The sequence below is a fragment of the Protopterus annectens genome, chromosome 17.part0, assembly GCF_019279795.1.
Source record: "Protopterus annectens isolate FY-2018-M chromosome 17.part0, PAN1.0, whole genome shotgun sequence".
NCBI lineage: Eukaryota > Metazoa > Chordata > Ceratodontiformes > Protopteridae > Protopterus > Protopterus annectens.
The window spans coordinates 788640768-788655597 of record NC_056751.1 but is presented as its reverse complement, the minus strand read 5'-3'; positions in this window follow the sequence as shown (position 1 = coordinate 788655597).

Sequence of the window (14830 nt, the reverse complement as noted above, 5' to 3'; positions counted from 1 at the left end):
GTATCTGGTAGCCTGGGATGACATGGTCAACAGACCATGCTGCTTTGCCAGAGATAGTCTTCTCCTGTTGCCTCTAGGCTTTAGGTTGTTGGCAAAGGTGCTTGCCTCCCCATAGTACCTTTTTTAGGCAATGTCATAAAAACAAAATTCCCAACGTAAAAATATCCTCCAGAAACAAACTCAGGGTCATGCTGGTTAATGCTAGGAGTCTAAATCAGAAAATGCACTCACTTAAAGCACTTCTCACTCTGGAAGATGTTGATGTCTGTGCATTCCCCGGTTCAATGCCTCAGAGAGTACCCTGGCCATGCAGGGCTACAATGCCTTTCACACACACACACACACATATATATATATATATATACACATATAGGTTCATAGGTTCATACTAGGCTATCTGCCCTAGGGCATTTATAAGCCTAGCCAGAGTGTGCTTGGCTTTCGCCACCCATTTTAAATTAATTTTGCTATGCCCTTTTTCGAGGTTAGTATACTGTGCCTCTGTCTAACAGTGACACAGAAGTGATATATATATATATAAAACAAACTACTTGGATGAAGTTTATAATAACTTTAAAATCTAATGTCTCTCTCCCAACCGTACTTCAGTATCCACTCTCTGCTGTAGCTGAGTCTGGAATAAAGCCAGTCATTTCAGCCTTACTAATAAAAGAATCATAATACCTAAGAAGAGCCCATATAATAATACCTCTTTTTACCTGTAAAGAAACTAGGTAAAGACACTTATAGATTTGTGCAAGACCTTAAAGTTGTATATGCAGTATTTACACCTTCTTTCTCTATTGTTTCCAACCTTTCTACCATTCTTAGCTCCATATCACCTTCTGCCACTACCCTTTCGGTTATAAATATTTCCTCAGCCTTCTCTATTCCCATTCATCCAACCAGCCAGTACTTGTTCATTTTCAGCTATAGAGGGCAGCAATATACTTAGACACATTTACCACAGAGTTATGTAGAGTCTCCTACTTTATTTTCTAGAGAAATACAAGACAGATAAAATACAACTTCCCTGTGGGTTTGTACCTGTACAGTATGTAGATCCTTTACTCTTAGCTTCTAACTCTTTGACTGCTTGTCAAACACTATTTTTATACTTTCCACCTTAGCTAACTTAGGCTTTAAAGTTAATAGAAAAAAAAATCAGCTTTGGCAACCACAAGTTCAGTATTTACACATTTTAGCATCTTTATACAAACTAGGGCAGCCGCGGTGGTGCAGCGGTGAGTGCTGCTGCCTCACAGCAAGAGGTTCTCTGGTTCAATCCTCGGCTGGGGTGCCTTCTGCGTGGAGTCTGCATGTCCTCCCTGTGGTTGCATGGGTTTCCTCTGGGTGCTCCGGTTTCCTCCCACATCCCAAAGACATGCTGTAGGTAGATCGGACACTCTAAATTGGCCCTAGGCGTAAGTGCGTGTGTGTGTATGTGCCTTCTGTGGAAGGCTAGACACCGGGCTGGCACATTACACTAAATTTTCTGAAGATATAAAAAAAAAAAAACAGACAGGCTGCTTTGTTAAATCCTATTCAGGTTTCCTTTTTGTAACCTTTTAAACTGATAATGTACTTATTTCTTTGTAAAGAATTTTAGTTTTTTAGACTCAAGCTGACAACTCCGGAAGAGTAAGGCAGATCCGTGAGAGATACTGTTACTCCCCGGAACTTCCCACTTCTACCTCAATTGGCATGGGCTTATCATTTACCTTTCTATCTGGGAAAAACATCGCCTTGAAGCAGAAACAACCTTTAACTGATTGATATGCTTCTTACACTTCCAAAGTTGTTCAGCACTTAGCAAGTACCTGTTATATTTGTCTTGTAATATTTCTAAAACTGCATGTCTCTACACAGTATATCAAGAAACCTCAGTGACCTTTTTGTTGTGTGCAAATAGATTTTGTAAAGTTACTTGTATGTGCTAGGTTTAAATATGTTTTGGTATTAACTGACATTTTTTTTTCTCTGTATGGGTTAAAGGATACCCATGTGTCAAGAACAATGCAATTACTGTTTCTAAGAAATTATACTTATATTTTGCTGTACCATACCACCTTCAGTCTGATAAGAGGTTTCAGAACAGAATTAATGACATCTATCAAACAGACCACTGTCATTAACCAGCCAGAGTTAATATAGTAAAATACTTTTATTTATTGAGATATTGCTGTGTTTCACTGTATTGATTGCATGAAGTTAACATCATCCACAGGAACCTAGTCATCATTTTCTCTAAAAAATGAAATTATAATTGTTGTTCAACAGATTTGTAAACTTTTTGATTATTACTGTTCAGTACCACTACCAGCTATATCCCAGGCTTTAGGAATGGTAAAGAAAATAAATTAGACCACAAAAATTAAGCTAGCTAAACTTACTGCGGAGACAATATTTAAATGACAAGATACATTATTTTAGTCTTATTCACCATTAGGAGTGCAACATGTGTAATTAAAAAGTTTTCCTCCCATGAATGCCAGCTACCTCCCTTCCAGCAAATCTTGATCCGCAGATAGCCAATAAACAATATTTAAAGCATTGTATTTCTGTTTTGCACTTACTTCCAGATATCTTCAGCACATCTATCCAAAAGCCGTACACATTATTTTGTATATGTCACATCATTTTCCAGACAACCTTCCTGGTTTTGCTTATAGCAGTTCACCTTGAGAGATCTACTACCAGGATTCATGCTTCCAGTATCAGAACTATCTTGCCAAATGAAAAGATCAACACATTCCCTACAACCCACCATCCACAAACAACACACTTGTTTCCACTCGTATCAGATGACAAATTGGAGGGACTGAGAATGGAACCAACAATTAAGGAGGACATTTTCCCTGAATCAAGTCACCACGCATTGTTCATAGGGGACATGTTACATTTTGTTTGGAACCTGTTTGGAAGACAACAGTGAGTTATTGATCACAAAACAGACTCATTTCGTAACCCATCTGAACCTCATATTTGCCTGATTGTTGCTGGAATGATTGCGGGATTCTTTTTGTGCTCCTGCATGCCTGGATCTCTACTGAAACTGTAAGTACTGTTCAACTTTTTACTTATGACATCTGCTTATGAGCCGTTTCCAGTCCCTGCTACCAAAACTGAAATGGGTACAGTATGTTCAGAAATTGTGCTACGTGGAGACAAAGAATCTTCATGACTTAGTAAAATTGCTGCACTTAAACTTTCAGTAGTTGTCAAAGGTTATACTTGCTTTGCTAAAAATGGAACTGTAAAAGTTGGACATAGCAAATGTAATATTATTGGAAAAGTGTACAGGGGACCTGCAGAAAAAGGCATGGTTATGTTTAAAGAGTATTATTCTATGGCAATTATCTTACCCCTGGCTGCCAGCAAATTGATCAGGGACTTGTAATATTGGTAAAGTTCTTCTAGCCATATGACATGCTTTGCCTAAAGATAAAATTCATAATGCATGAAATATACAAACTGTAAGCAATCCAGTTGGCAAAGCTGATGCTTCTTGGATTCATCATGATTTACAGCAAACAGCTATATAAGGGCTTTCTCACACGATATAATTTCTGGAGCCGGAACACTACCTGTACTTGAGACTGTCAATCAGATTAATGTAAAAATGAAAAATGTACATACCTCTCAACCTGGAAACATCAAAAATCTGGACAAAGGCCCATGAAAAATAGGTACAAATCTGTATGCTGATTAACATGAAATTTGCATACATAACTATGTAACCCCACCCACTCCAATACGTGCTGCTAAACCTAACCCTGTCCCTGCCTCTAACCCTAACCTGCATCTAGACTAGATGTAAAGGACACTTGAAAATAATTCTAAGTAAAATTAATTAATTCTAAGTAACTTTAAACATTAATATAACAACAGATTTTGTATCAAGAAAGTTTAAATGCAAATGTCTGGCATTATTGACTGTATTCATGACAGGAACACAGCAAATATAAGAGGCAAAATCATGGAAATTATATAAAATTGGGGACATTAGAGAGGAATGGAAATGCGTGTGTGTGTGTGTTTCAATGTACGAACGTATGTGTGGGGGCGAGTATATGAGCGGGATGTCTGTGCCAATGCGATGCATGGGCCACCAGCAGTGATTTCCATAACAAAGTGCTGACTAGCACTAGCAGTAACACTGTTCATTTCAGAGACATGCAAAATAGAAAAAAATGTCTTCCTTCATTTCCGCTAATGTGTCTCTGAATCACATTTTTTATGATGGCAAAAATGAAGGTTACATTATGTTAAAGTAAAATACAAGAATAGAATTCATACATTCAGAAATGAAGATGCATAAGATGTAAATCAAAGAACGCGCTAATAGATAATAGAGAACACCCATTACTGGAATATCAATTCAATACAATATGATACAAATATCTGTAAGAATAGGATTTTTTTTTTTTTACATTGGTGGAACTGATATATACAGTATTTACAGTTTGTAGTGTTAAGGAAGAAATTCATTAGTCAGAGAAAGACTGCTGAGTCTATTTTAGGAGAGTAGAAGTAAACGCAAGCAATGTAGAATAGTCAATGGGGGCATTCAGTAGAATTTATGTAGGGTGGAAGCAGGAGCATTTCCGTTTGGATGATAGGTATAGGAATAGTTGGGTCTTGAATGATTCTATTTTGGGTATATTCCTGAGAGAAGGGGGAAGAGAGTTCCATTTCTTACCTAGTGATAAGGAGAGAAGTAGTTGGCCAGTGGGACATTTTGGTTTGTAGATGGAGACGAAGTTTTGGTGTTCGGATCTCAGAGATCTATTCGGGATGTATGGAGGAAGGACGTTTGTTATGGCTGGGCATTTTTCAGGGTAGAATATTAATTTGTGAGCAACTTAACATAATTTGTGATGTTATAGAATTGTTTAAGTAGTTCTTGGTGTTTCTGTTGCCTGTATATCATCAAGGTAGTGATGCATCTGGTGAATCCTCTGGAACATTTGATCCCTTGTTTCTTGTGATATAGCTCACGAATATTCCACTCCTTAGATAAATTATACTGGTGCAGACACTTGTGCATATTAATAATCAAGAATTATTTAAAATGCTCTGCATTTCTATCTGCAGTATAACTAAGTGAAATCACTGTTTGAAAAATGTTCCCGCATTAGAGATGTAGTAATATTCCCAGCTTATGGTAGTGGGCACTGTACAATATGTAGTACTGAGGGGCTAGACACTACATAATATCTACAAATTTGAATATCTCCTAAATTTCTCTACTATAGTATAGAATTAGTGGTGTAGCTCACTCACTCCATTCTGCATTTTAGACTGTTCAGACATTTTTAACTTTTGCAGCTCTGTCTCCGCTTTAGCTTTTTGCACATTATGAAACTTGGGGTTAGCAGATTGCTGTGCATCAGTCTTGACTTTAATGCCTTCCATTGTCCATATTTTGAAAACATGGTTCACATTTAATAGCCGTGGTAGTTTCTTAGCTGTGACCTTAATATCATCATTTTAATACTTTGTAAAAGGCACATTGACTGAATACCACTTAAGATTCATTTTAATATCAATATGTATTCTCTCACACACACACACACACACACACACACACACACACACACACACACACACACACACACACACACACACACCTGAACTAGAGACAGAAAATTAAAAGATCAGCAGAACTAGTAAACATAAGGCCCTTGCATTGCAAACGGCACTTCATAAGAACCTTGCAGAACAGAGACGCAGCAAATTAATTGCAAATGGCACTTCATGCAAACTAACAAGATCAGCAGAAGCAGAACTAGTAAACATAAGGCCCTTGCCTGGCAAACGGCACTTCATAGGAACCTGCCAAACAGAGACACAGCAAATCAATTGCAAATGGCCCTTCATGCAAATTAACAAGAACAGCAGAACTAGTAACCATAAAGCCCTTGCCTTGCAAACAGCACTTCGTAAGAATCTTGCCGAACAGGGAGACAGCAAATTAATTGCAAATGCCACTTCACAAGAACCTTGCCAAACAGAGACACAGCAAATTAACAAGCAATATACAGCAAACTCTGGACTTCTCCTTTCCTTGCAGCAGAACTAGTAAAAAAACAGTAAACTTACTATGGACAGGGTCAGGAGCACACACAGACTGGACTGCAAACTCTCCTAGAATGGAGATGCATTTTGCAGTATGGAAATAAACAGTCAGAGTCAAACAGTTAGTACACAAGTACATGCCCCCTCCAGCCCTCAGCCACATTCCGACAGACTGGCAGTCTGCTCACGAAACTGATATCATTGCGCTCACCCCTGTGCGTGATGACATCAGCAAAAATTCACCCAAAAACAAAAGTTTGAAAAAACCCCCAGCAAAACTGGAAATTAAAGGGGCCACTCGGGAATTCATGGCACCCCATTATTTTAACCTCAAAACTGGTAAAAAAACAAGGAATTCAGTACAGTTGAGCGGCCTGAAAATGTTCCATTTACTAAATGGAAAGGAACTATTTTAAAGTTCATTATGTTTGTTTTTATCATTGTTTTTGCAGCCTTCTTACTATTGCTTTTAAACTGCTTATAACAAAACTTATGTCTGCAAGAAAAGTCTCTCAAATGCAACATCTATATGTTAAAGTTCCACTAAAAGAAAAAGAAAGCTTGTGTCAGGATTATGAATTGATATTTAAAGATTTGGGGAAAATGCATGACAACGTATGTGCAAAGAATGAAAATGTTTAAAAGGTGATGCTTTCACAGCATCAAAGGTGGGATTGTGGAGGAATATCTCCTCCCCTCTCTTTTGTATGGTGCTCCTCTGCTTACCAATCTATCTGCCACACTCACCTTCAAACTGGAAGTGTGCTATAACAAAATCTCCAGATTCGCTACCAAGGCAAAATCCTCCTCCCATCACTGCACCTCCCTACACTCTTTAAATTGGCTTGAACTCCCTAATCAACTTGACTTCTCCAAATCATCACAGCCCACAAATTATTATTCCAACCTGCTAGCTGCCCTGCATTATCTAATATCCTACAACCATATACCCCCCTTAGACCTACTCACCAAAACCTTATAATCGTCCAAAAGCCCAAGCGCCCAGCTGGTCAGCTTCTACTCTCCTTTTCCATAGCCAAAAAATGGAATGCCCTGCCCTCTACTCTGAGGACCTGTGACAATCCACACACCTTCAAAACACAACTTCATTCTTACCTGTTTCTTCACAGGAAATGTAACTGCACGCTTCAACTCATACCTCCCAAGCTCTGATCCTCCTTCTCTCCTGGCTAACCTTCATACCTTCCTAATTTCTCTCATATACTTAGATTATAAATGTAACTAAACAGTAACATCCAGCCATCATGCTGTATGCCTGTCTTTCTCTTGAAAAATTTTTAACAGTTTTGCTGTCTTTACTGAATGATACCTGTTTTGACTGTAATACTACCTGTCGATTGTTATACTACCTGTTGGTTGTTATACTACCTGTTGATTGTTATACTACCTGCTGGTTGTTATACTACCTGTTGATTGTTATACTACCTGTTGACTGTTATACTACCTGTTGGTTGTTATACTACCTGTTGACTGTTATACTACCTGTTGGTTGTTATACTACCTGCTGGTTGTTATACTACCTGTTGGTTGTTATACTACCTGCTGATTGTTATACTACCTGTTGGTTGTTATACTACCTGTTGATTGTTATACTACCTGCTGATTGTTATACTACCTGTTGATTGTTATACTACCTGCTGATTGTTATACTACCTGTTGACTGTAATACTACCTGTTGACTGTTATACTACCTGTTGGTTGTTATACTACCTGTTGATTGTTATACTACCTGTTGATTGTTATACTACCTGCTGATTGTTATACTACCTGTTGGTTGTTATACTACCTGCTGATTGTTATACTACCTGTTGATTGTTATACTACCTGTTGATTGCAATGCAAATATTTTTCTTCTAATTCTCTATGTAATGTAACTTTGTATTGTGGAGCTTTTCTCCCCAGACCTCCACTGAAAATGGGCTCTCAAGGCCAGTGGACTTCCCCGGTCAACGAACTGGAATAAAATAAATAAATAAGTTGAAGCACTTAGTATAGAACAAACTGAGCATGTCAGAAGAAAGAGTATGTGGTTAGTGTGTGTGACTAAACTTTTAACCATGTCAGCAAACTTTTTAGGTAATAAACTGTGCATGACCAGAAATGCATATTATGATCTGTGCATGTTTATGTATTTTTCTGAAACTGCTAGATAGCTGGAACATGTGAATGGATTAAAATGCATCAGTTAGTCTCCTTAAGAATGCATTCCTGAAGCTTGTCATGAGAACATTTTACTGTACTGCAACATTACTAATGCTGAGTTGGGAAAAGAGTGTTTTAATTAAACTCTTTTTAGGACATTGACATATTTCATTTTACATATTTAGCACTGTTCTAATGAATAACTACATTTACAGATCCTGGTAGTAAACAACTTTTTACTGGATAATGGCAGTGGTCTGATAGATAACACTTGTTATTTTCACTTGTATTCTTTTTATAAAAATATTTGGGTATGTTTGTTTGGGGAGACATTACTGACTCTGGTTCTGTCTCCCACACAGGTGTGATTTCTAATAAATGCTGAAACTCTTATCAAGACTGTGTCAAAGGAAAAAACTTCAAAGACCAATACACGTAAGGTTCAGTTAAGGCACTTCAATTTACTTGCAGCAAGGAGACAAAAACATGCAAATACAAGGATTTGTCTAACTACTAACAGGAAGTATGTTCATTCTTATACTGTTTTACAAGACATGGCCTTCTAAGCTGACGTAATCAAACACAACTTTAAGCATTGCACTACAGCAGGTGTTACTTTAGATTTTCTGCTGACATGACTAGATTTGTGAGAAACTTTTCAGAAAAACAACCTGGCCTTGATGACCAGTACTTCGCTTACAAGCCTCTATTCTACAGTGTTACATTTCAAGGTACTCTTCTAATACAGATACAAGCAAATGCTGATTGCAGTTCATATTTTCAAGCAGGCTTTGTCCTAATTATCTGTTACTTCTACAGCTGTGTATGTTCTCATAGCACAGCGGAACTTCTTGTCTGAGTTTCATATAAGCAGTATTGTTCTATTCATTATTTTCCTAACGCAAGCAGAAATCATCTGCTTCTCCGTAAATTTCCAAAGCACAAGCAAGATTTAGCTGACAATACAAGGTCAGAAAGCAACTGCAGTTTGTACAGATTTATGCAGTATGAAATAGAATAAATGTGCTAACTCTTTTAGCCTCTGAATGCACTAAGCATATTACTAATACACACATTAATACATATTTTTCTAACAGACTGTTTGTTTATTTATTTAAATTTCCTTAACACTGGTGAAAGAACAAGCTGAAAAATGAGTTTAGTGTTTTGTTCTCAATTTAATGAAAAAAACATCATTTGAAAATAATACAAGCTATAAAACCACAGGTTATATGAAACAAGACAGCCAATCATTTCAAAATTCAACACTGAAGTAGATAATTTCCCAGCAATACACTTTTAATGTTATGATTACCATTTAATCCCATAAATGTGTCAGAATTAAGTAATGAATTCACATCGCCTATGAAGTTGGGAACCTCTTCTAGTATCATAAATTTGAAACCAAAAAAATTCGGACAAGTATTTTTGTTTTACTAAAGCGTTTTTCACGCCTTCATTTTTAATGGCTACATTACATTCCTTAATTCGATCCATTAAAAATCTAGTGGTTTTCCCAATATAAAAACTGAAACAAGTGACACAAATGCCTAAATACACATCAGGGAAAAACTAAAAATATCCATTAAATTTGACCAAAAACACACAATCTTCAATAAAATACTTTGTACATCCATAAATATAACTACATGCTTTACATTTGCCACATTTGAACATCCCTATTTTGTACTTAACTATATATAATATATATATATATATATATATATATATATACACATACACACACACACACATATATATATATATATATGTATATTCATAAATATACACACACACACATATATATATATATACACACACACACACACAAACATACATACATTTATATACATATATACACACACACACACACATATATATATATATATATATATATATATATATATGTATATTCATAAATATACACACACACACATATATATATATATATATATACACACACACACACAAACATACATACATTTATATACATATACACACACACACACACACACACACACATATATATATATATATATATATATATATATATATATATATATATATATATATATATACACACACACACTAGCAATGGAAATGCTGACATTAAGACCTTGTGAGTTCAATCATAGTTGCCACATCAACTATCTCAAGAATTGTTTCTCAAGGACCTCCTCTAGAATTTGGTACTACTTTTTCCAAGATGCCAAACCTTAACATTTCACAATTACTACAAACAAGGCTATGCTTGTATAAGGCATTGTGTTCCCTATATGTATATTGTAGCTATGTTTGTAAATACGCCTGTTTAAGGACCTTTCTTTTCCCCCATTAGAAATGCCCCTCAGGGATCACAGATAGCAATATATAACACTCTTGAGGTATAACAATTACAGGAGTTACTTAGCCTTATTTTAATGTTTGTTTCACCCACTGTGACAAAATTCCCTACCAAACTATATGGGCATTGCCTGCATTACCCACATTTCATCATACCTCCCTTTTCTGCACTATTCTGAGATTGTCAATTCTCAGACTAATGTTTTAAATTTCTTCCCCTTTTATGTACTACCACAGGGCACCTGCCTGTGCTTTCTAGAACAATCACTTCAGAATGTACGAATGTACCCTTGGCCAGTACCTGGCAATTCTATCTTTCACTTCATGATTCAGATGGTGATAACTTAAATTCAAGCTTTTGGTATTATTATCACTACCAGTGGGCTAATCTTCCAAAGCTTGGGGCTGTCTTAAAATGGGATTAAATCTCACTTGCCTTAAATTAACAACTTCAATTTCTTCATTAAGGTCAGTAGGATAACCCCTAACCCTAAACATAATGACCAACTTCTGGCATTCTTGTACAAACATTTTCTCATCTGTAGTCATTCTAAAGATCTGGAAAAACTGTCTTATTAGCAATCTCTTCTGCATTAACGGATGAAAACTTTGAAAGTGCAGGTAATAATTTGAAAAGATTGGTTTCCTCCTTACACGAGTGAAATTGACCATTTTTCTTATAAACTGTGACATCCAGATAGTCGCAGTAATTATCATAAACTGTGTGTGTAAACCTAAAATAACTGGTACTAGTGTTAATATAATCGACAAATTAATCAAGTTTAGTACAGGAGTCCTTCCACAATATAAAAATATTATCTAAAAATGTTGTGTGTGTGTGTGTGTATATATATATATATATATATATATATATACACCAACTATGCTTAAAATGAGAATTCAATACATAGTTCTCCTCCCATGCCCACATTGCTATATTGGCATATAAGGGGGTATGTAATGGCACCCATTGCTACACCCTTGACCTGTTTGTAGTATCCCCCCCCTCAAAGAAAATAAAACTGTTTTCAAACACCAATTCCATAAAATTTATCAAAATGATGTATTGTTCTGCTGTATCTTAGAACATGTAAGCAGGGTCTTGGAAAAACTATCTAAGCCATCTACTAGGGGAATGTAGCCAAATAAGTCGACATCTATGCAGACAAAAAGTAGATCTTGATCATACATCTCAGGGGTAAATCTTTTAAGGAAATCCCATGAGTCTCTTAGAATACAAGTCTGTTCATAGATGAAAGACTTTAATTTTTGGTTGATATAGGCTGCTAAGGGGTAGGTTTTGGAGTGTCTAGCTGATGCTATTGGCCTCAAAGGTGGATTTAAAATGTCCTTATGTACTTTTGGTATGTCAAAGATCACTGGGACCACTGTTTTTTCGGTGTTCGCTTCTTGAGATATAACCACTAAAAAGCAATTCTTTCAAATATAAATCAATTTTTTGATTTGCAATTTGGAGCTCATTGGTAGAAACTGATACATATTTGGAAGTGTCTAATAAAATATCAAGCATCTTGTTGGAATAATCCAAGGTGTTCATAAGGACCACCCCACCACCTTTATCAGGTTTCATAATGCAAATAAATGCATCACCGATCAGTTTGTTCAGTAAGTCCTGTTCATCTTGTTTCAAGTTATAATTAATATAATGAGAAGATTGTCCGAGCTTATAAATGTCTTTACACAGATGTTCAAATAAGCCCAGTGGGGGGGGCAGGGGAGTTATAAGTACTTCTCTTCTTAAAGCTATCAACTTGGTTCACTTTTTGATCACCGCATATAATCAATGAATTGAGTTTCCTGATGAAAAGTTTCAATTCCAGTAGGCAATCTGCTGTGTTGAATCCCGTAGAGAGTACATAGGTGAAACCTTTTTCAAGTAATCTAAAATGTGTGTTAGTAACAGTGTCATGGGAGTAATTAAATGTAATGAACCCTCGCTGAGAGTTCACCACCTGAAGTTGTAATAGTAGTGAACTGTTCACTACTTCTTGGAATGACCCCTCTCCAGACCCTTGAGTGCCCTTGATTTCTTCCTTCTGGTCAGAGGTGATCTTGAATTGTTTAAGACTTGTAGTGACCAGCTGTTGGATCTGTTGAAGTCCTGGGGTAGGGGGTTGTGGAGTGGGAGAAAATCTAAAGGTTCATAAAAGGCAGAGCCATTATTGCCAAAAGGATCTTTTTGGGCCACAGCCTCACTCCCATAAACCATGTCTTGCTGAGGGACACCCCTTTCATAACTGTTCCTGCCCTTATTCTTGGGGATAGGGTAAGCAGTGTCAGTACGGCAAGCCTTTGTATCTCTTTCTAGTTTTTTTGACTTCCTTACCCTAATAGACCCCATCTATTGATCCACTGATGTAAATGTCCTATAACTTTCTGAGCAATACTCAAAGAGGAGATCCTTCTTTATAATGGAGTCTAAATAAATACTTTGTAAAATCAAAAGCTCCATCCTTTTAGTGTTCTGCTTTATAACTACTTTACTAACATGTCAGTGAATTTTTTATATAAAAATGTACTGTAACTGACACCATTCAGAAATTTCTACATGCAGAGCCCTTGTGGAACATACCCTTTAGCCACAAACAACTACTGTTATCAATTTGTGACTTCCAATACTCCAATAAAAGTTTTTGGAAAAAGGAAATCTGTTGTAATAACGTTCCTCTTTCACTGTTAATGTGAACCAAGAGTGGCTCTTGAAATGAAGGGCAGTTACCTAACCTGTCTTTTAAATTGATACTGTTTGTATATCTATTGCTATCCACAAAATTCACAACTGCAAAACCATTAAAAACTCCTTGGTTCGAAGATGAAGGCTGTGCAAATGCATGAAGCCCTCTGTGCTCATTCCCATTCTAACTGCAGTCTATTAATTATGTAATGATTAATTGTGTATTCAAATATACATTGTCAACATGGGTGGGAGGTTGTCATAATGGTTAAGGTGTTTACCTTGCAGACACAAGGTACAGGGTTTTATTCTCACATGGGGTAATTAGCTAGTCTTAAAGTGGCCCACAAGGGCAGTTAGCCTAGTACTAATCTATGACTCTAAATGTGAAAATAAGATCCCAAAGTGTTTCTAAATTAAAAAGTAAATTGTTTTTAATCTTTTTTTGTTTAGGATGTGATTTGAGGTAAACTTGCTAACGTGCACATAATGAACAATATTAATTGTATGTACAAAGTTTTAAACAGGCTAATGCCAAGCAGGGTAGAATAACATACACGGCTAGAACTGGTGGTATTTTAAACTAGTTGGAAAATTTAAGATATTTATGAAATTTTGGTAGCATTGTATAATGATTTTTTTTGTATATTTGCTCCTTTATGGCACTCTTTGACATTGCTTCCTTGAAGCTTTTAAAAGGGAAGAAGTAGATCTGAAAAATCCATGTGGTTGGTGGGCAAAAGTGCTTAACTAATTTGAAATAAATTCCTTTGGTTGTAGGCCAGACAGTACTTTGGTTATTAGTTTTTATATATATATATATATATATATATATATATAGTTTACTATCAAAATTTCGAACCGTACTCCATCGACTGTACTATCGTCGAACACGGAAGTTTGAAAACGGTAATATCGATGTCAAAAAAACAATCTAGGAACGGGTTTTAACATGGGTCGAGGTAGGTGTTCAGTATTATTCCGAACTACAAACATTTCCCCTACCTCGACCCATGTTAAAACCTGTTCCTAGATTGTTTTTTGACATCGATATTACCGTTTTCAAACTTCCGTGTTTGACGATACTACAGTCGACGGAGTACGGTTCGAAATTTTGATAGTAAACCATATATATATATATATATATATATATATATATATATATATATATATATATACTTCGATTCACTGAAAACTCATTTCACTGAATTTCAATTATTCCTCAAAAAAATCGCTGAAAGCTCAAATCGCTGAAAACTTATTTCATTGAATCACATTTTACTGAAAGTAAGTAATGTTGGGCAAATAAAATGTATATGCCCTTTTCCCCACTGTAGTGCAATATCCTGGAGTTAGTATATATAGTTGGGGGGTGGCGGGCAAAACCCCCTACCTACTTAGCTTTTATATTTATGAATCTAATTTCACTGAAAGTCTACACCCCCCCTTCCCACAATGTGGGGGCTATGCCCCCACACCCCCCAACTATATATACTAACTCCAGGATCGCACTGCAGTGGGGAAAAGAGTATATACGTTTTATTTGCC